Genomic DNA, 251 nt, shown 5'->3' on the forward strand with positions numbered 1-251 from the left:
GTTTAAAGCAAAATTGCAGCCCATGTTCAGTTTCGTTGTAATGAATTTTTTTTCAATTCTTTTTTTTTAAATAATTTTATTTTTAAAGAATTGCAGCCCATCAATTGAGGTCGGTTGTAATGTTTATTTTTATTTATTTTTTTTATAAAGAATTGCAGTTCAGTTCGGTTGTAATCAAACAAAATGTCATCTTTTTTTATTGATTGATTTATTATCATTTATTTAAAATCTGTTTTTGTCTGACAGTGAAG

The sequence above is a fragment of the Syngnathus leptorhynchus genome, chromosome 15 (assembly GCF_054491065.1).
Source record: "Syngnathus leptorhynchus isolate UIUO chromosome 15, UIUO_Slep, whole genome shotgun sequence".
NCBI lineage: Eukaryota > Metazoa > Chordata > Actinopteri > Syngnathiformes > Syngnathidae > Syngnathus > Syngnathus leptorhynchus.